This window comes from Salmo trutta, chromosome 40, assembly GCF_901001165.1.
Source record: "Salmo trutta chromosome 40, fSalTru1.1, whole genome shotgun sequence".
Lineage (NCBI taxonomy): Eukaryota > Metazoa > Chordata > Actinopteri > Salmoniformes > Salmonidae > Salmo > Salmo trutta.
Window position 1 is genome coordinate 8,381,314 of NC_042996.1, and position 23,057 is coordinate 8,404,370.

The window sequence follows — 23,057 nt, forward strand, 5'->3', positions numbered from 1 at the left end:
GGTGTGCATGAATGAGGTTGCATGCATGGATGAAGAATACAAATATTACCCAGACATAATGACAAGAAGTACACCCAAATCTGAGTTGAGGAGACAGTAATCAATGTTCTGATCAACAGTCTAATCTTAATTTAGGCAAGTACTTTGCAAAAGACGTTTGCTGAAGTGCGACATGATGTAATGGAAATGATACCTCTCAGATGTGTCGATGTCCGTGTTATTAGGGATGTTCTAACCATTCATAACGATGGCTTGTTTGTCAGTGCCCCTGTTATGCATGTTTAGATCTAAAGGGGCCATCATAAGTGGCAATGCCTGTGAACAAATTGCTCTGCTGAGCCCTGTCTTAAACACTGATCCCAGAGCTGCGACTGAGTGGCCCCTACCCACCTGAGTAAACAGCTAGGAACAGGGACAAGGAGCCGTAGGGGGCCTTCTATTTTTCAGTTGGTTGGGGAACTTCCTCTGTGTCTGTCTGTGAGATGAACTGAGTACACAGATGTTCTCTCATGCAAAAATAGACACATTTTCACATTCACTCTTGAGTACTGTTTGTCCCTCCAACAATTCAAGTCCAGGTCATGTCGAGAGCCAATAAAATACAGTTGTTTATTATTCTACAAGAACAGCTGGTGTCTGCTGTTCGAAAACGTTTGGTCTTCCTATATTTGACTCAACACATCCATCTGAAGCCTGACGTTACATATTGCATGTTCATTTTTCATCCTGATTATTGACCATATTGAATACAGCCTAATGTATTCTACACATCAGAGTCGTAGGCTTGACTCAAAGTAGAAAAAAATATGACATGACACTCCACCCAGACTTACCAAGTGTTTCATGACTTAAGACTCCGAGTTTTTTTTTTTATGACTGAGCAAATTACGGCAAACCTTACACTAAGACCGAAAGGGACTTGAGTAAGACTAAAACTGATGACTGAACAGACGACAGCTATGCCATTTCAACACTTTTTTGATACAAATACCCCTCCCGCTTTCACTAAGTTCACAGGACGACTTCTTGAGACTTGACCCGCTTAACTTGGAACCTTCTTGAGACTTGAAGGTCAAGACTAACTGTGATTAACTACAGCAGAGGTATTGGGTTAGCATGCGGTGAGTATTCTATCAAGTTCAGTTTTACACAAACTTCTACAACCTCAGGCAATCTCAGAGACATAACTTGTCTGAGTCTGAAGTGTAAGACACTGTGCATTTATGCTCCATAGAAAATAGACTTGATACGGAGGAACACACAACAGGGATGTAAGTCTGCTTGCATGTGTTGCTGCTGCACTAACATGCAGCTTACAGAACTGATGCAGCAGGCAACATTGACATCTGTGGAGTTGTACCAGTTGCGTCTCACAGCCGTCCAAAAAACATGGCTGATTTGATGTTACTCTGAACTTGAAAATACATTGAAAATCTGGATATATACTTTGACTTTTTGTCAGTTGCTACTGGCTAAACCCTATTTGGCTCAGTGACCCCATTTCCTGACTGCTTTCTATTTGACTGACAGGTATTGGGGTTGAGCAAAAATCACTCTACTGAAATGGACACCATACCTACCCACTATTTAAAGCTGCAATATGCAACTTTTTGGGCGACCCAAACAAATTCACATAGAAAGTTTTAGATCTGTCATTCTCATTGTAAGCAAGTGGTAGATCTGTTCTGTGTGCAGTATTTCTATGCTTCTCATTCTTAAGTTTAGTTTTTGTGTCTTTTACTTTTGGTTTTGTACACCAGCTAAAAGAGCTGAAAATACAATATTTTTGGTTATTGAAAAGATATTTCACAGCGGTTTAGATGGTACAACGATTCTCTACACCAGGGGTATTCAACTCTTACCCTACGAGGTCCGGAGCCTGCTGGTTTTCTGTTCTACTTGATAATTAATTGCACCCACCTGGTGTCCCAGGTCTAAATCAAACCCTTATTAGAGGGGAACAATTAAAAAATGAAGTAGAACTGGCTTTGAGGTCCAGAGTTCAGTTTGAAGGCTCTATACTTTCTTGTTTGTTTTGTCACATAAACTGAAATTAGGCGAACTATTAGAATTTTAGCAACCAGGAAATGGCAAAGAAACTTCTGCATATTGCACCTTTAAACCTCAGGAGGCTGAATAAATTTGGCTTGGCCCCTAAGACCCTAAGAAACTTTTACAGATGCACAATTGGGAGCATCCTGTCGAGATGTATCACCGCTTGGTACGGCAACTGCACCGCCCGCAACCGCAGGGCTCTCCAGAGGGTGGTACGGTCTGCCCAATGCATCACCGGGGGCACACTGCCTGCCCTCGAGGACACCTACAGCACCCGATGTCACAGGAAGGCCCTAAAGATCATCAAGGACATCAACCACCTGAGCCATGGCATGTTCCCCTCACTATCAACCAGAAGGCGAGGTCAGTAGAGGTGCATCAAAGCTGGGACAGAGAGACTGTAAAACAGCTTCTATCTCAAGGCCACCAGACTGTTAAATAGCCATCACTAGCTGGCTACCACCTTAGAGGCTGCTGCCCTATATACATAGACTTGGAATCACTGGCCACTTTAATAATGGAACACGAGCCATTTTAATAATGTTTACATACTGCATTAATCATCTCATATGTATATACTGTATTATAAACTGGGTGGTTTGAACCCTGAATGCTGATTGTCTGACAGCAGTGGTATATCAGACCGTATACCACAGGTATGACAAAACATTTGTTTTTCCTGCTCTAATTACATTGGTAACCAGTTTATAATAGCAATAAGGCATCTTGGGGGTTTGTGGTATATGGCCAATATACCACGGCTAAGGGCTGTGTCCAGGCACTCCGCAATGCGTTGTGCCTAAGAACAGCCCTTAGCCGTGATATATTAGCCATATACCACACCCCCTTGGGCCTTATTGCTTAATTCTATTCTACTGTATTTAGTCAATGTCACTCCGACATTGCTCGTGCTAATATTTATGCATTTTTTCATTCAATTATTTTACTTTTAGATTTGTGTATTGTTGGGAATTGTTAGATACTGTTGGAGCTAGGAACACAAGCATTTCGCTACACCCACAATAACATTTTATTTAGTTTATTTTAAAGACAGATGGGCACAGTCATGGCTAAAATAACATCAGAACTTGTATAAACATTAGACCTGTTTCAATGGAGTGACTCCCATTTGGCTAACAGATCAAAACATACTGTATTTGTTGCATAAACTCTCTTGGTATTTATAGATCTATACCTGTAAGCTAAAGACGCACCCATATCTGATCAATACATGCTATGTTGAAAACCATTCAGCTTTCACAGAGAAAGACCAGGATAAGCTTTTATTTTACTATAAATTGGTTGCTTTATCCCCAAGAGCAAATTAGGGATTTGTTGGTATAAAAAGGTGATATAATCTTTCCATAATACAGATGGTTTCCTATTGTTTATCTGGCAAATAGTCTGGCTATAAGTAGATTAAACAATGTAGCAACAAAATGGCATTCTCCAAAAATGGCATTCTCCTAAAATGGTAGCCAGGAGATTTTGTACATTGCTAAATAACAAGCTAACGAATTTAAAAACGTGTTGGAGGAAATTATAACGACTCAGGGAAGTCAAAAGGAAGCTAAAATGTAAAAAGAGAGAACTATCACTTTAAGGTGTTGTTAGAACTCACTAAATCAGACATCTTACAATAGTCCACATTATCATTCTACTATTACAGGTTGCACTAATTCTGGGCTGGGTGGTAGCCTAGTGGTTAAGAGGTTGGGCCAGTAACCAAAATGTTGCTGGTTTTGAATCCCCGAGCTGACAAGGTGAAATCTGTCAATATGCCCTTGAGCAAGGCACTTAACCCTAATTGCTCCTGTAAGTCTCTCTGGATAAGAGTATCTGCTAAATGACTAAAATGTAAAAAATGGTCACACTGCACAGATCGTTGTACCTTTATAGACCATACCAGTTTTTATTCCAAGTCTTTACTAAGTCCCCCCCCCTAAAGGTTTTTGAACACCTGCTAAAATAGTATTTAAATCCAATTCACCATTATTACAAGGGAAATTCAATGGCAATTTCCGATACATCGTGAGAAACAATTATTAAGAGGTTTTTGGGGGGTGGCATAGGGAGTGGGGAGGGTCTCGTTTTGAAAGCTTTGTTTTGAGTAGGAGAATTGAGTATGGGAAGGTGGCGTGAGCATTATACCATGCAATGCCATGTATGAGGTTACTCTGGGGACTGTGACCCCAGTCACACCTGTCACTCCTGGCTGTTCCCCCGCACCCACCCAAACCCCTATCTGTGCCCCCTCCCCAAATCTGAAGCCAGTCTATTTCAGCAAACTCGGTCAGCCACCTCTGCAAGCCAAGTTTCCCACCTCTGTGACATACCCACTGCCTCAGCCACTCTGACGCAGGAACCTGAGGAGTGTGTGCACAATGTGTGCCCAGGATTTTACCATCAGGTATCTTTACTCAATTCCACATAGAAGTCATCATTCTGCTATATCACCCTCCCCTTTTAAACAGGCTGTTTCTTGTAATATCATATCCACCCCAAATACTGTTTATACCTCCTTTATCATAAAGCAGAACTTGTAAAAACATGGTGAATTATTGATGTAGCACACTGTTACTGGCAATACATATTTAACTAGTATGTTTATCAGAAATTCTTGGTATCATGGCTAAATATACAAAAGGGAAAATACTTATTTCAAAGGGAATAGAGGCACCCATGCTGTGTCTGCTCTGGCATCACCTGACTCCTATCCTCAAATGGTTCCCTAGATCAAACCTACATGTCTTAATTGCAAACTTCATTACAGTGTAGGAGTCTTTAATGACTGTCAGCTGGTAGGCACTGGTCCTCCTCCTGTGAGTACTTTAGTAGGCATCACTCTCTAAACCAGAGCGTGAGACAGCTGATCTCAGATAATACACGACAGAAGCCTGCCTCTCCATGGACTTCAGTGAAATTGTTTAGAAATAATGTATCCATTAATCATAGCAGATCCAGAATCAGAGTCCTGATAGGGAAACATTAGAGTAACATACTCACCATCTGCTGATGTACTGTAGTGTGGCAGGTAGCCTAGAGGTAGCCTAGTGGTTAGAGTGTTGGGCCAGTAACCGAAAGGTTGCTGGATCGAATCCCAGAGCCGACAAGGTAAAAGTCTGTCGTTCTGCCCTTGAGCAAGAAAACTGTATCAACCCCTACAAAAATGTCCATTAATTAAAATCTGCATAATAATCAACATTTCCTGTTGCTGCAGGATTAGAGTTATACCAAGCTAATAAGTCACTCGTAAGAGTGTGCTTAACTGTATTTTCATTTACTTTATAGTTCTCACGGAAGGTGATAATTTTTACTAAAACTACAGAATAAAGCCGCCAGTTAAAATCAAGGAACGGTTGTGCTCGTGGTTACTGGAGGGGGCTGCAGTTTTTAGTATGCTTAGGAGGCTTGCTCTATCGGTTGGTTGCTGACTCATAGCTTTGAGAATGTTAAAGCTGATTTTATGAGCTGCTGAGACAAGCAAAGTATTGTAACGGCTGTCGTAGAGGGGACCAAAGCGCGTTGATTGCTCATGATGATATTTAATTTTAACTCAAACACTAAAGACAAAATAACAAACAGTTCTGTCAGGTACATAGACTAAACAGAAAATACAACTACCCACAAACACAGGTGGAAAAAAAACTACTTAAATATGATCTCCAATTAGAGACAGCGAGGACCAGCTGCCTCTAATTGGAGATCATCCCAAAAAATAACAACATAGAAATAGAAAAATGACCAACTCTACCATAGAAAATAACATCTTACTATGGTCAGGACGTGACAGTACCCCCCCCCCCCCACCCCCCCAAAGGTGCAGACTCCGAATGCTACTACTAAACAAAAACAAAAAAGGGAGGGTAGGGTGGGTAACTACTGTTCATGGCAACTCTAGTGCAGTCCACATAACCTTATCCTCCAGCAGAGGAGGCGGCTCCGGTTCGGGGCGTAACCCCCGCTCCACCCGCTGATCCCTCTGCTTTAGTACCACCGGACCGTGGATCGTCGTCGAAGGAACCGGGCTGCAGGCCGCCGCTGAATACTCCGGGCTGCGGGCCACCGCTGAAGACTCCTGGCTGCGGGCTGCCGCTGAAGACTCCGGGCTGCCGCTGAAGACTCCGGGCTGCGGGCCGTCTCTGGAGGCTCCTGGCTGGGGACCGTCGCTGGAGGCTCCGGGCCGGGGACCGTCGCTGGAGGCTCCGGGCCGGGGACCGTCGCTGGAGGCTCCGGGCCGGGGACCGTCGCTGGAGGCTCCGGACCGGGGATCGTCGCTGCAGGCTCCGCGCCATGGATCGTCGCTACAGGTTCCGCGCCATGGATCATCACTGGAGGCTTTGTGCCATGGATCATGACTGGAGGTTCCGGGCCATGGATTATCACTGGAGGCTCCGTGTCATGGATTATCCCTACATGCTCCGGGCCATGGATTATCCCTACAGGCCCCGGGCCATGGATTATCCATACAGGCTCCGGGCCATGGATTATCTCTGGAGGCTTCGTGCCATGGATCATCCCTACAGGCTCCGGGCCATGGATCATCACTGGAGGCTTCGTACCATGGATCATCTTTACAGGCTTTGGACCATAGATCATCACTGGATGCTTCTTTCGTGGAGCTGGAATAGGTCTCACCGGACTAGGGAACGTCACTGGGAGTTCTGGACTAGGGAACGTCGCTGGAGGCCGGGTGCGCAGAGCAGGCACAGGGTATACTGGGCCGTGGAGGCGCACTGGAGGTGTGGAGCTTATGGCTGGCACAACCCGTCCTGGCTGGATAACCCCCGTAGCCCGGCAAGCGCGGGGCATTGTAACAGGTCACACAGGATTACCTGGGCCGAAGAAACGCACCGGAGACCAGGAACGCTGAGCAGGCACACTCCTTCCTGGCTGAATGCCAACTCTAGCACTGCAACTGTGGGAAGCTTGCACCGAGCGCACCGGGCTGTAGCTGTGCACTGGCGACACAGTGTGCATCCCCGCATAACATGGTGCTTGCTCAATCACTCGCCCCCCACGGTAAGCACGGGGAGTTGGCTCAGGTCTCCAACCTGACTCTGCTAATCTCCCCGTGTGTCCCCCCCAAAAAAAATAGGAGGGGCTGTCTCTCACACTTGCCTCGTGGTTGGTACAGCGCCTCATAATAACGCCGCTCCGATTTTGCTGCCTCAATCTCCTCCCTCGGGCGGCAATACTCCCCAGCCTGACTCCAGGGTCCTTTTCCGTCCAGAATTTCTTCCCAGGTCCATTCCTTTCCACGCTGCTTGGTCCTTTTGTGGTGGGTAGTTCTGTAACGGCTGTTGTAGAGAGGGGACCAAAGCGCAGCGTGTTGATTGCTCATGATGATATTTAATTTTAACTCAAACCACTAAAGACAAAATAACAAACAGAGAACGAACACGCACAGTTCTGTCAGGTACATAGACTAAACAGAAAATACAACTACCCACAAACACAGGTGGAAAAAAACCCTACTTAAATATGATCTCCAATTAAAGACAACGAGGACCTGCTGCCTCTAATTGGAGATCATCCCAAAAAAACAACAACATAGAAATAAAAAACTAGAACTAAACATAGATATAGAAAACATAGAAAAACACAAAACACCCCCTGTCACGCCCTGACCAACTCTACCATAGAAAATAACATCTTACTATGGTCAGGACGTGACAAGTATAGCCAGTTGAGCTGGTTATTTTATGTATCCAATTTATACAGCTCACTCAGTTCTTTGATTACATTGGCTCTATTGACGTCCTCGCATCTGACATGCTACTGTATAGAACATTTTCTATTCAACTCACTAACTCACTATGAGGTCACTATATGGGGTGTTATTACCTTGTAACAATAATAAAAAAAATACAGACAATTGCATACAGATGTAGGATCTTAATTTGAGCCAGTTTGCTACAGCAGGAACATATTCCTGCAGCAACAGGAAATTAGAATTATGTGGATTATAATTCATATAAATCTTTGTAGAGGTTGATACATTTTTTGTAAGGGAAAATCAAGTCTGAAATTTCAAAGTGGAAATTGCAAACTTCAGAAGCGTTTTTAAACCTCAAATACACTACAAGAAAAGTTATCCCACAACCGGGTGATCAAATTATGATCCTACATCTGTAGTAGGTTGTTAGGCAATTTATGTAGCTAAAAAATGTAAAAAGTTAGCACCATGTCTTTATGAGATCTTTGTGGCTGGATATATTACACATATATTAAACCATTCAGAAACTGTTGTAAAGTGGAGCGAGCATATTTATTTAATATATTTTTTATTTAACCTTTATTTTAACTAGGCAAGTCAGTTAACAACAAATTCTTATTTACAATTACGGCCTACCAAAATGCAAAAGGCCAACATAATTAAACTACTTGTCCTATATCAATATTTTACCTGAAATGATGGTGACTGACTGGATGGCAATTGTTTTTAATGCATTATTACGATACCTGGGTTATGAAAATGTAATCTATAATAAACTCATTGTCTTCATTTTCAGGATAGCCTGCCCTAGAGTGATAAACTGCAAAACACTTTCCCTAAAGCTCTGAATTCTAGGATTACGAAGACAAGACATCTTTCGAAAAACACTGTTGGTTGTTGCAATGTTAAATTATTTCATATAAATAATTACTTTCTAAAAATCAGTTATCCAACTGAAATTAATTTGAAAGTGAACGTGTTGAATGGAAATGCATCCACAATTGAAGGTTTTTGGAAACTTTATGCAGCGCGCGCAAACAATGGTAACCGTGCCCACTCCTTGAGTGCGTCTACTCTACAAACAGAATGTGTAATGTCAATGAATCACACCAACGTGAAGGCGATCCAAAATCAATTGGGCTCTTCATATTGCCTACGTTGTACATATTTTAGTCGACCACAGTCACTGTCCATCATACAACATACAACTTCCATGTTCTGCCATTGCCTAAAGACGACTGCGAGATACAAAAGGCAATTGGTTGCTTTCAGTCCGAGGGTGTCTTGGTAGTGAAACATGATGCTTGAAGAGTTGCCATCACATGGTGGAAATTTCCACTGTGTCCCTCGGTTGTTAAATGGGAAGGGTCTCCCTTACTGGTGTTCACTACGCTTACTTGTCCTCCACCTCTGAAGCCCCGAACAATTAAAATTTAGGTAGGTAGGTCCCCATTTAAGCTTTTTTCCAATGTTTAGCCTGTATATGTTCTCCCATAGTTGTGTAGGTATTGCATACTTGTTTGTCAACGTCGGCATTTTGAAACACTGTATCTCATTTCAATTCGCACCGGAATGCTAATGTTTAATGTTGACATTATTGACAAAACATCTACAAGAGTAATTAACCAAGGCTGAAAATTGTGGTTTAATCTCCCAGGTAATCTGTTTAGCCAATAAATGTGTCGTTTAAATGAAGTATGGGATATTTAAAACACGTTCTTAGGTATTAGCCATGATATTAGATCAAATGTCATCATCCCTGGAGTATATTTGCTGTGTTTGGTGTAGCCTGAATGTTAAATAATGTTTTTCGCGAAAATAACACGTGTCGAATGTGTCGTGTAGACTACATGAAGGGTCAATCTTCTATTGTAATTCACTTCAAATTCATGTGTAATTCACTTACTAGCCAAAGGCATTAAATATTTTGATGTGTTTTGGAGAAGAAACAATTCCGTTTCTTCCAATGTTTGGAACTGCCCCCGCGTGTGCATTTCGCATACTACAAAGGAACGTGGAAATTATTATTTTTACCATTCAATAACCTTCACAACGACACTGTCGGAGTTATAAAGTTTACATAGGTTTAATAGTTATTTTTTAATACAATTTCTGTATGTGTGTGTTTTAATAGTTTTACAATTATAAATATAGTGGAAAAATCTGGACATGTAGAAATAAACGAGAAATGTATTTTGGAGTGTATGGTTTAGCATACAAACTGATTCCGCCTTCATTCGTTGATTGGGGTGGAGCGTATATCTGGAAGATTCCTAAAGGGTTAAGTCATTTTAACCCTTTAGACTTTTTCTCTATCTTTATGTCGTTGATGGTGATAGGCTCAGAGAATATTCTGATTTCATTTCACTTCTCTATTTGCAACATTATAATTTGAAGATGTAAACCTAGATATATTGTAAAAGTACATAGGGTTCTCAAATCCATGTTGTTCAAAAACACTCCTCCCTGTACCAGCATCGAGTTTAGGTTGTAGCATACATTATTAGGCCAGTGAGCCTACCATAACAGAAGCTCAGACATATATCTTAAATAGAAATAAAGTAAGTTATTCAGGGAAAAAGTTATATATATTGTCTGGTGAACTCCCACTGACACCGCATGCATTATTAGGTTACCTTTGCCAACAATAACATACTTTTTAGACTACTGTGAGATGGGATTATTTTAAGTAATATTGGTTTTGAGTTGGGCAACCAAATTCAGATGACCTGACCGCAAGTGTGTCCCTAAATGGGAATGTTTCGCACATATGTAGACAAATGCTGATGTTTACAAGTGCAGCACACGTATAGGTTAGTATTGGAGCATAATTTCACAGTTTAGTGAAATGTTTTTATGGCGTGAAGGTTCAGGAAGTTAGACATGAAGCTAAAACAAAATGTCCAACTTCCGAATGTATCACGGTGATAATACAGGTCTGTTATATAGAGCATGCCAAAAGGGGTCATACAGTTCCCATTGTTTTGAACTTTACAATGCAATTACTAAATTGTTGCTTGGTAAAATCCAACCCACATCTTGGGTTGCTGACTGTGTCCACAGACTATTTTCTAGGTATCCATAAAATAAGGTCAATTTGTAATATCTCTATCTCTGTGAAGCCTCTTTTGACACCTGTCAAAAGGACTATTATTAATAAAGTGTACAAATGTGTGGTGTTTTTTATTTATTCTCACAAATGGTGACACAAATTATAGAGACAAAGATCGGAAATGACTTGCAGATGTGAGAAATACTTTTCACATTTGATAATATCTTGATTTCATAGCTAATCTACAGATGTAACCATTCGGTGACAGACAGAAGCCTAGGCTAATTACAGAGAACACTGTACACCTTTGATTGTTTACGGTCTAATAGAAAATAGGTTCATTCTATGTCAAAGACTTTCATATCAGCAGTGTGCAGGTGTGTTCAAATGCAGGGGCAGGCCCTGGCACCTTTTCTCTGCACACACCTGTCAGTGGGGATAGAGAAATGGGCATGCTCTTTTCATTGGTCAGTATGAGGTGTGTGATGTAGGGTCTTGAGTGACCGAACAGATGTAGGTCAAAAATCCCAGAGCTGTTCATGTTCGAGCAATGACGGTTGATGCAATTGGGACTGTGGAACAAAGCAAACTTACCCTTAAGCCGGTCGCAAAGTCGTGTTTGAGGTGCGTGGTGCATGGCAGCTACTATTAACACTAATCCACTATTATTCCACAAAGGAATCAAAGGATTTCGGGGTGATTTTCCAAAACACTGTCACTATGTCCTTTTGAAATCTGAGAAGGGCATACAATGTGAGGGCTGGCTATTCTTACCAATAGTATTGCATAATGCAATGACTAAAAAGTTTGAACAATAAGAATATGAAACTTAAATACGCCCTGCACTAGCAATGGTAAGAAATATTTCTTAGACTAGCTTTCATTTTTGTGAAATGGCTTTGAACCAGGTCTCTTAATAATTGATCTTATCTCTATTGGACTAACCTGCATTGATTAATGTAATACCACGTCCTATTGCATAATTGCAACCAGAGTGATGGCTCTAACTATGATCTTTCTCTTGCATTTCAAAGATGGTGGTAGAAAAAGACCAGTTGTTTTTTTTCTTTGTATTTTCTTCTTCCAGATCTATTGTGTTATATTCTCCTACATTCAATTAACATTTCCAAAAACTTCAAAGTGTTTCCTTTCAAATGGTACCAAGAATATGCATATCCTTGCTTCAGGGCCTGAGCTATAGGTAGTTAAATTTGGGTCTGTCATTTAGGCGAAAATTGAAAAAAAGGCAGCTATCCCTAAGAAATTAAATAAAGGTAAAATAAATTATTTTTTAAAATGAGACTCGGTTTAAAATGTCTCAGGTGCCAGCACGTACTGGCTCGAAAATTGCGCAATTATGAGCAAACGGCTAATGACATGCAGGGCCTTACCTGGCCCCGGAAGCAACCTCCTCCCCTAGCAAATTCAAGGCCACTCAGATGTGGTCCTACGTCAAGCAGTGCAACTTCGTCATCAGCCAACAAAAGCCATGGACAGATCAATAGGGACTGATAAGACCATCGGAACATGGGGGACCTGGGGAGAGTGTTCACAAACAAAGTTAGGACGGACCATGTACAGTACCAGGAAGCAACAACGACTACAGCCTGAATCCCAACAGGCCAACAAAATAGATCTTAATGCAGAGGTCCAGCTCAAACACGCATGGACCATGCTTTGGGTGGTCCCCTTCACCACAAACCTGGTCACACATTGTTGTATTTGATTATACCTTAGTAATAGCAGGGCCTCATACATCAGGCCCTTGTGCTGACCACACCAATACATATCACCGCACCCTTCACAAGATCGTCATGAGGATATACATTCATTATGTTTTGACAAGAGTATGTACAGCATGAGAAATGCCTATATTGATGCTAAGGCTTGAGCAAAGAAGTATGTACAACAAGGTCACTGAGTCATACGTATGTACATAGTTGCATGGAGACCATGTGTATTTAATACCATTCCACTTATTCTGCTCCAGCCATTAACATGAGGCCGTCCTCCCCAATTAAGGTGCAACCTACCTCCTATGAATAGTACTACATGCTTGTGACTGTAACTCATACCATACCTTTGTACATTGATGGCCTATATTTTCTTTGACGAAGCCCAACTACAATTCTGAAGTACAATGGCTCAGACACAACGGTAGGATTGTCAAACGTTTGCCTGCCGACAGTACTTAGCACTTCTGAACAGTGTTGGCAGCCAATCTCTTCTGTGTTCAGACAGCAAATACCTTGAAGTCGTCAGCCACTCAGCCTTGTTAAAATACACCATACCAGAAGGTGGCAGTAGAGTTTTTGGCAATGCATGTCTGTGTGTGTTGCTTTGTTTAGTCAATGTTAGCGAGCTAGATGCGCTATTGTTGCTATTGTTGTAAAAGGCCCTTGTTGATACTAGCCAGATGGCCACAGCTAGCTAGCAATATGACATTATTTTTTAAATGTACTCTCCATAATCACATACAGTTCATATATACAGTTTTAGCTAGCTGGCTAACGTTAGCTAAATGGTTAGCATGATTCGCTAGCTAGGGCGCTGATGTGCTAGCTAGGTAAAGTAAAGATACTGCATTGACTCTCAACAGCTACAGGCAGCTGCTTCATGGAAACAAATCCCTTATGATTTAATTATAATGTTACTAGCTACAGTGGCTAGGTAGCATGCTTGGTTAGTGAGCTAGCTAGCTAACTAATAAGCTAGTACATATTATCAAACCTACCAAAAAAGCACAAAACTCCTTACCTAGATGTAAAAGATGTAAACACTTGCTATAGATTTTCTATTTTTTATGCAGCTTTATTGTTTTAGGTAGAACAGTTCTGATTAAAAGGGTGGATTGGCGCTCTTTTTTTCCTTTTTATTGTCACTCCTGTCGGCTTCACCACGTGGAGGTTTGTGCTCTCTGATTGGCTTAAAGTGAAGTTGTTAACCATTGTGATTCTACAAGTACACAGTAGGTACGCCATTTGTTCTAGCAAGAGAAGGATCGGCCTCCTACTTTGATAAGTACCTATCAGCAGTCAGATTCTCGTGTGTTTCATGCTTAGCAGATTTCACTGAGAGATTGAACTTGAACAATATTGATACTTTCACATTTGTTGCCAAGATCTTTTAGACTTAACCAGATGTTCTCTTGAACAGTTTGCCTTGTGCACTTCTACAGCACTGTATTGGTTTGATAGATTCAGGAGTAAGTGTTGCATGAAGTGGTAAAAGCATGGCAGTCATGTCACAGCTAGTGTAGAGATGTGAGGTTCTGAGGAATGGCTTATATTTAGCTCTGTTGCTATGTGGACTTTGGCCTGATGGGAGTCTCTCAGCCTCTATCAAATAATTTCTCCCACTCCAGCCCAGCTATGCTTTAAATCAAATCCCATAGATTAATCCAACCCTGTGTTATCAATGATAACCTGTGTTCTCAGTGCTAACCTGTGTTCTCAATGCTAACTTGTGTTCTTTGGGCTAACTTGTGCTTAATGCTAACATGGGTTCTTTAAGATAGCTTGTGCTCTCAATGATAACTTGGTTCTTAACAAATGCACTATTTGGCTGTATTCAATCTGTATGGAGATCCTCATGGAAATATTTGCATGTTTTGGAGCTTACCCTCACAACCCACATGTTCATCTCCATAGACGCCAGCTCACATGCTCTGACCTGTGGGAATGCTAGCGAACACACCTACTTGTTAGATGATATTGGCAAAGGCCTAACCAAACACCTTGTAAGTTTTTGGATGGATACCTTTGAGTATTTACTGATACCAGACAGGTGAATAGCAGCAGTGTTATGAAGCAACCTTTTCTATGTCAATAGCTAAATGCTGCATTTGCAAATTTGAGTTCCCGACATTCTGAAACCATTCTCGCGAGTTGAATGGAGAGAAGGGACACCTAAATTCAACATTGGGTTTAAAACTGATCAGTGGTCGACATTCAAAGCTTTTCTAGTTGTACAGATGGATTACAAGGACTCACACAGCCAACAATAGTAACTAGCTAGTGTAGATAAGCAGTGGATCGGATGCATCTCCATGTAGGCTACACGAGTCAACCCCATCTTGAACTGGGCTCCCATAACACCCAAGCATTTATGGTGGAGCTGAAATTGTGGCAGGGAGCCTCGGAGAGTGGACATGTAGAATGTGTCACGTCTGTGAGAGAGAAAGAGAGGCACATGCCACTCATAATTAACTTGCATGTGCAGACAACATCTAAATAGTTAATTTGTGGGTATCAGCTTGACTGACAGGGTGGTTAGGACACATTAATACCACCAACCTTGTGGGGATATTAATGTAATCCCCGGCCGAGTCATACTGTAAAAAAGGGAACTGATGCATCTCTGCTTGGTGCTGCTTGATAGATAGGCCATGCGATAGACTAGCGTCCTGTTCAGGAGGTGTACTTGTACATCAAAATGTGCTTTGACTGGTTGTAACCCTTTCGACAATGCCTTCACGGATGTAACTCCACTCTGTGAATTTCGGAGTAGTCCCACATGCAGGATACCTTTGACTTTCTCCTAAACTACCCTGAGGTGGTCAGCTGATCACTGTAACCTGAGTCTTTTTCGACATCATGTTGTACCCGGACTATTGGTATTGACCCCCCTTTTTTTCCGCTGCTGCTACTCACTGTTACCTGCTATGCATTGTCACTTTACCCCTACCTACATGTGCATATTACCTCAATTACCTTGACTAACCTGTTTCCCCCCACATTGACTCGGTACCGGTACCCCCTGTATGTAGCCTCGTTATTGTTATTTAAAAAATGTATAATTCTTAACTCCTGTTTTTCTTAAAACTACATAGTTGGGGTAAGGGCTTGTAAGTAAGCATTTCATGGTAAGGTCTACACTTGTTGTATTTGTAACAAGTGTGTGGAAGGGCTGGTGTATCTCTTGCACTGTATTCATTCCTTATTGACCTTTCAGCATTTGAGGGATTACCAGAAGGAGCATTGTGTTATATCCTCTTTGCTTTTGAATGCCAGTGTTACACACCTGATTGTACACAGGCTAATGGCTTCTAATGGTTCACCAGACGTAAGCATAGCTACATAGCAAAGATCATAATGTGTCTCTCAACACTTTCTAAACTGTTATGATGTAAGGGCCCAGACATTCTTCCAGCAATGTTGATGTTGGACGGAAAGAGATGTTGGTTTGTTTGATGCAACAAAAGCGGCACGTTCCATTACCGTCCTGGTGATATGTCATCTGGCCAATCATTCACCACCTACCGGAGCTATTTGCAGCAAGTCACATGGAGTCTGGGGTACCGACTTATTTTGGTTGCCTTAAAATTCCTGCTTTCTATAATTGGTTAGAGAGCTGTGGAGGCTGCTGGAATGAGGCTAGTTGGACGACTGCGCTGGCAATAGTCTGGTGACTGGAGTGCTGTGTACAGTTTGTGGGTGTGCATGCGTCTTTCTTGGGACAGGACCCTGTATTCACCCTATTAGAAATGCCTGTAGTATTGCTGTGACATGGTGTTTCAGCTGTTCCAGTTACCTGCTGGTGCCAGTGGACTGGTTTGGTGTTTTTGTTTTGGAAGATAAGAGAGGTCAGGAGGCCCCTTGACCTGTAATTGACCACCGCTGTTTACCAGCTGCTGTTCACCCAACATGTGGGTCTCCTGCTGCAGAAATAACCCAACTATAGGGCATCTACAGGCCAGATCCTACTCTGTCGACTCAGAGACCCCTCGTAAAAAGTGAATAAGTTGGAGGGGGAATATTTGCCTCCAGCCCAGTGGGTTTTTGGGGGACCACAGTTGAAGTACTTCCAGTAATGCAGTTAATGCAGGGATCTGGCTCTTGGTCTTCACAGAGACACAGAGGGAGAGGTAGTTCAAATTACTGTAAAAAATACCATAGAAAGTTCAGCCCATGTAGCTGAAACTTCTGATATACAGCAGGAAAACATTGGCTGTTATTTATAGCCCATTATCCACAATGCTAGGTACTGTATATTCCTCCAGGTAGATGCTTGAGATTTTCAGAATAGGACATCTGTTACTGTATGCGTATTGATTTGATTGAAGATGGCCTCTAATATACAGATGAGCCCAATGCAAAGTGTTCCGTAAGTTCCTCAATGTCAATAAGAAATGTTTACTAGAACAATAATTACAGGAAGGTTAAATTTATATCCACATTTGAAAGGAGTGTTTGAAGATGGGAATGTCTTGACATGGGGAAATAGCTGGGGTAAGGAGTGCAACTGGTCAGAGGGCTAAGCTGTTGTTATTTCCATGCTCAATCCATGTGAGGTCGAGTAAATATGCATCTTCTTGTGTGTGAGAGATGTAATATGACATGAAAAATGCCATGATAACACTAGAGGTCGACCGATTAATTGGAATGGCCGATTAATTAGGGACGATTGCAAGTCTTCATAACAATTGGTAATCGGCATTTTTGGACACCGATCATGGCCGATTACATTGCACTCCACGAGGAGACTGCGTGGCAGGCTGACTACCTGTTATGAGAGTGCAGCAAGGAGCCAAGGTAAGGTAAGGTGCTAGCTAGCTAGCATTAAACGTATTTTATAAAAAACAATCAATCTTAACATAATCACTAGTTAACTACACATGGTTGATGATTTTACTAGTTTATCTAGCGTGTCCTGCGTTGCATAGTTTATCTAGTGTGGTTCCGTGTGGCTCAGTTGGAAGAGCATGGTGTTTGCAACGCCAGGGTTGTGGGTTCGATTCCCACGGGCGACCAGTACGAAGAGAAAAAAAAAATTGTATGAAATGTATGCATTCACTACTGTAAGTCGCTCTGGATAAGAGCGTCTGCTAAATGACTAAAATGTAAATGATATAATTGATGCGGTGCCTGTTAATTTATCATTGAATCATAGCCTACTTTGCCAAATGGGTGATATAACAAGCGCATTTGTGAAAAAAGCACTGTTGTTGCACCAATGTGTACCTAAACATCAATGCCTTTCTTAAAATCAATACACAAGTATATATTTTTAAACCTGCATATTTAGTTAATATTGCCTGCTAACATGAATTTCTTTTAACTAGAGAAATTGTGTCACTTCTCTTGCGTTCTGTGCAACAGAGTCAGGGTATATGCAGCAGTTGGGGCCGCCTGGCTCATTGCGAACTGTGTGAAGACTATTTCTTCCTAACAAAGACAGCCAACTTCGCCAAACGGGGGATGATTTAACAAAAGCGCATTTGCGAAAAAAGCACAATCGTTGCACGAATGTACCTAACCATAAACATCAATGCCTTTCTTAAAATCAATACACAGAAGTATATTTTTTTAATCCTGCATATTTAGTTAAAAGAAATCCAGGTAAGCATTCATTCAAACAGCACTTTTGTGCGTTTGCCAGCAGCTCTTCGCTGTGCTTCAAGCATTGAGCTGTTTATGACTTCAAGGCTATCAACTCCCGAGATTAGGCTGGTGTAACCGATGTGAAATGGCTAGCTAGTTAGCGGGGTGCGCGCTAATAGCGTTTCAATCGGTGACGTCACTCGCTCTGAGACCTTGAAGTAGTTGTTCCCCTTGCTCTGCAAGGGCCGCGGCTTTTGTGGAGCGATGGGTAACGATGCTTCGAGGGTGGCTGTTGTCGATGTATTCCTGGTTTGAGCCCAGGTAGGGGCGAGGAGAGGGACGGAAGCTATACTGTTACACTGGCAATACTAAAGTGCCTATAAGTACATCCAATAGTCAAAGGTATATGAAATACAAATGGTATAGAGAGAAATAGTCCTATAATTCCTATAATAACTACAACCTAAAACTTCTTACCTGGGAATATTGAAGACTCATGTTAAAAGGAACCACCAGCTTTCATATGTTCTCATGTTCTGAGCAAAGAACTTAAACGTTAGCTTTTTTACATGGCACATATTGCACCTTTACTTTCTTCTCCAACACTTTGTTTTTGCATTATTTAAACCAAATTGAACATGTTTCATTATTTATTTGAGGCTAAATTGATTTTATTGATGTATTATATTAAGTTAAAATAAAAGTGTTCATTCAGTATTGTTGTAATTGTCATTATTACAAATAAATAAATGTAAAAAAACAATCGGCCGATTAATCGGTATCGGGTTTATTGGTCCTCCAATAATCGGTATCGTCGTTGAAAAATCCTAATCAGTCGACCTCTAGATAAAACAATGTTTGGTTAGAATGTTTCACTGGCTTCTATAATGTTGAGCCTTGCTTTAGCCAATGTATTAGTTATTGTCTTAATAACATTGATGGCAAGGATTTTTGTGTTGTAGTTTAGAATTTGTGTTGTAATGACTAAGCACGTCTCTGTGCGTTTGAGTAGTGGCTGGAGCAGGCTTGTTCCAGTCAGTCGCTTCTCCTGTCTGACCTGGGCTGGTCTAGAACCGCTAATGATTGACTCAGAGACAGACTGTTTGGTGTGAACCCCTTGCACTTCAGAAGTGTGACACCTTTTAAGGAATGCTCCCATAGCCAGAAGAAAGTCTGTGAAGATCTGTGAAGATATCAGGCATGGTCAGTAGGACTGTCACTAGAATTAACCTTTTAATTTAATTCTCCCTGTATTCATTTCTCTTACATTCTTGTTAAAATTTCACTCTGATTGAGCTCTGATTGAATTTCTCAGCTTCTTTTTATAAATTGCACTCAACTCTGAATAGGCTGGATATTTTCCATGTAATTTGCCATAGTGGTGATGCATTGCCAATGGTAGCATAGAAGAGTATTTTTGTTTGTGTTTTCGGGCTATTGGTGCTTAGTAGCAGATCATTTTCCGTGAATGATGGTTGAGGTATAAATGGAGTTGACATATATTCCAGCTTTGGATCGTCCTGACTGACTCAGTCTTTGAATGGTTGAGATAACATACTTGCAAATTGGTTTGTTTTGTCTCTTAACTTGTAACTAATTACAAATACTACATGTGAATATACGACATGCTATTTAGGTTATTCTGTGGAGATTTTAGATCTGTGTGAGTGATGTTATGTGACTGTACTGCTCTGCTTCTGCAGATGTCTTGTTTAGACCAGACAATACTCTCTGCTGTAACAGGTGTGGACTAGATAATACTCTCTGCTGTAACAGGTGTGATCCAGACCATACTCTCTGCTGTAACAGGGGTGGACCAGACAATACTCTCTGCTGTAACAGGTGTAGACTAGACAATACTCTCTGCTGTAACAGGGGTGGACCAGACAATACTCTCTGCTGTAACAGGTGTAGACTAGACAATACTCTCTGCTGTAACAGGTGTAGACTAGACAATACTCTCTGCTGTAACAGGTGTGATCCAGACCATACTCTCTGCTGTAACAGGGGTGGACCAGACAATACTCTCTGCTGTAACAGGTGTAGACCAGACAATACTCTCTGCTGTAACAGGTGTAGACCAGACAATACTCTGCTGTAACAGGTGTAGACCAGACAATACTCTCTGATGTAACAGGTGTGGACCAGACAATACTCTCTGCTGTAACAGGTGTGGACCAGACAATACTCTCTGCTGTAACAGGTGTGGACCAGACAATACTCTGCTGTAACAGGTGTGGACTAGACAATACTCTCTGCTGTAACAGGTGTGGACTAGACAATACTCTCTGCTGTAACATGTGTAGACCAGACAATACTCTCTGATGTAACAGGTGTGGACCAGATAATACTCTCTGCTGTAACAGGTGTGGACCAGACAATACTCTGCTGTAACAGGTGTGATCCAGACCATACTCTCTGCTGTAACAGGGGTGGACCAGACAATACTCTCTGCTGTAACAGGTGTGGACCAGACAATACTCTCTGCTGTAACATGTGTAGACCAGACAATACTCTCTGCTGTAACAGGTGTGGACCAGATAATACTCTCTGCTGTAACAGGTGTGGACCAGACAATACTCTCTGCTGTAACAGGTGTAGACTAGACAATACTCTCTGCTGTATCGGGTGTGGACTAGACAATACTCTCTGCTGTAACGGGTGTGGACTAGACAATACTTTCAGTAATATTTATTTTATTTCAGAAAATGTGGTGGGTTGTGGACTCAAAAGAAGCATTTCATGTGTCTGATTTGAAGTTTCTCTGTGTATAATGTGTGTGTGTGTGTGTACGTGTGTGTGAGGGGGGTTACAAAGTTGGACTGTTAAGACCCCATCCTTCAGCGGAGTGTGACCTTGCGCTCAGCGGCACACTCAGCTGTGGCCCCTGATTGGCGGGCAGTGTCACAGCCTCCCCAGTGGATGCCAGTTGTCTTTGGCAGGCTCTAAATGCTTAACGGTACGCTGAGTCAACCCATGGTAGTAGGGGTAGTGGGAAGGGAGGGGTGTGTGGTTGAGGGCAGGACAGGGTAGGACAGTGACCGCAGCATGAGGACGGTACCATTTGCACCCAGGGATGACCACCCGGGGTGTGTGCTCGGCGGGCCATCACAGAACAAACAGCAGTTGATGCAACAACGCTCACTGTGCAATCTTGGCCGAGCTTTCAGGATGTCTGTGTGCTGTCCCTCTCTCTCTCTCTAACCCCTCCCTCTCTTCTTCTCCTGATTAACTCCTCTCTCTGCCTTTCTCTCTCTTGCTCCTTTTTCATTGACGTAGGGGAAGGGGGGGGGGGGGGCGTTGTTGGCTTCAGGCTCCTGACGTGATTGGCCAGGGTGGGTCCTTCCCCTGCTCTTTAAAAGCCTTCCTCTCACCTGGGTTACAAAAAAGCAGCAGCTCTTGCCTCTCCCGGCTGCTCACTAGCACTGTCCTCATTCTCCCCCCACAAACAAGCAACAACAAAAAACTTCGGAACCCCTCTCTGTCATCTCTGAATGAGTGAGTATGTCTCCTTTTCCACATGATTTATCTGCTTCTCGTGACAGGGGAACTTTAGTTACCTTGGTCTAAGTTTGTTATTCAAATAGGCACTAAGTTGTAACTGCTGAGAAAATAAAAAATCTTGTAGAGAAGTTTTCTTGACAAACTGTAGATGCACCTAGCGGAATTAGTTTGTTTTGTGCTTTTGAGATTGTGGGAGGTATTTCATTGGTTGAAGTATTCAGTTGGTTTCCTTTGAGCATTTGTTTGTGGGTTTATTAGATGTTTTGTTGGGTTGTTGAGAAAACCAAGCCACTGCTGAAGTGGGACTTGCATAAATTGAGTGGTAGTTTGAGTTAGACAGAGCTAATCTTTGAGCTAATGATGTGTTGTGTACCTCCAGTAAGAATGGGATCCTCTGGTACTGTACTTTTGTTGTGTCCTTAAACTTAGAGTTGAGTGTTAAATAAGTTGCACAGGCTCCTTTTCTGCTACTTCTGGACAGATAAAACGAATGAAGTTCATGTTTTTCCCAAACAGATGATTGATGTCACGCTTTTGGCAAATTGGATTAGAAGAATCTCAAGTTTTGATCAGTGTTTGTTGTGTCACAGAACTGACTTTTCTATTAAAAGTGTTGTAGCCTTGTTATATGCAAGCACACTATATTAGATTTAGGCGTTAGGCATTTTCAAGAAGGTTCTTTATTTGCACAGTGTACAAGACTTGGTATCAAATATTGTGTTTGATAATGCAATAAACGATTTGGCATACAGATGCCGTATCTTAATTTGATCATCCTGTTGTTGCAGGAATTTTCCTTAACAGCAGGACATGCAAACTTGTAGTGTAGACTTGACTTGCCCTAACAAAAAATGTATCAACCCCTACACAAAATGTCCATTAATTATAATCCGCGTAATAATTCACATTTCCTGTTGCTGCAGGATTTATTTCTTGCTGTAACAAAAACTGGCTCAAATAAAAATCTGTACTTGCGTGCATTTATCACATTGGTTTTATCAAACAGCAAATGCACACACAGACACATTGATTAACACACTGTGACAACTTTAAATCACATTCACTCAGTCGTTGTTATCCAATATAAAACGTGTTTCTAACAGTCGTATGCAAAAGAAGCAGTGGTTTTAACTACAGTGGGTAAAGCATACATTTCAGATGTGCATGAAAGGCAAAGGTTCAAGGATTTTGCTGGGGCTGGGTCTATGGCTATAGGTAGCTTAGTCATAGCATAACACAAGGTATATGCACGGGGAGCAGTGGAGTGCTTAGCTGCATGGGTGGAGGGTGAAGTCTGGTTGAGCAGGTTCCTTCTTGTTTGCTCGAGGGTAGCACACTGGGGAGGCGTACAGTTGGGACCATGATTGATTGTATTTGTATGCAATGCACACTTTCGATCACAAAG

The 23,057-nt window shown here is 41.9% G+C and overlaps 1 protein-coding gene across 2 annotated transcripts in view; it reads left to right on the forward strand.

Annotated features, from left to right (window-relative positions):
• Positions 1–9,192: 9,192 nt before the first annotated feature.
• The window catches only part of LOC115180622 (sodium-coupled neutral amino acid transporter 4), a 34,257-nt gene continuing 20,392 nt past the window's right edge, over positions 9,193–23,057 (forward strand). Inside the window, exon 1 of one of the 2 annotated variants that reach the window (XM_029742858.1) lies at positions 9,193–9,211. The gene's annotated coding sequence lies outside the window, so the exon portion shown is untranslated. Of the gene's footprint in view, positions 9,212–21,522; positions 21,647–23,057 lie in introns of those variants that run through there. The other variant, XM_029742857.1, reaches the window with a different exon arrangement.